The 207-nt window shown below is 62.3% G+C and overlaps 1 protein-coding gene across 1 annotated transcript in view; it reads left to right on the top strand.

Annotated features, from left to right (window-relative positions):
• Positions 1–207, top strand: part of LOC104495609 (endothelin-converting enzyme 1-like) — a gene marked incomplete at both ends in the record, with an annotated part of 1,649 nt that overhangs the window by 813 nt on the left and 629 nt on the right. The window lies entirely within an intron of this gene.

Here is a 207-nt window from a genome sequence, read left to right as displayed (position 1 = left end):
GAGTCCCCGTCCGTGGAGGGGTTTCCCAGCCGTGTGGAGGTGCTGCTGGGGGACAGGGGGCAGGGGGGACCTGGCAGTGCTGGGGGCACGGGGAGACTTGAGGAACTCAAAAGGCTTTTCCAGCCCCCACGGTTCGGTGATTCCTGGAGCTTGATGCTTGAGCACAGGATAGATGTTTGTCTGTGTCCCTCACCCTGGGATGGGATG

This window comes from Buceros rhinoceros, unplaced genomic scaffold (genome assembly GCF_000710305.1).
Source record: "Buceros rhinoceros silvestris isolate BGI_N320 unplaced genomic scaffold, ASM71030v1 scaffold29326, whole genome shotgun sequence".
Lineage (NCBI taxonomy): Eukaryota > Metazoa > Chordata > Aves > Bucerotiformes > Bucerotidae > Buceros > Buceros rhinoceros.
The sequence above is the reverse complement of the archived record's forward strand: the minus strand, read 5'-3'. Positions and strand labels throughout refer to the sequence as shown.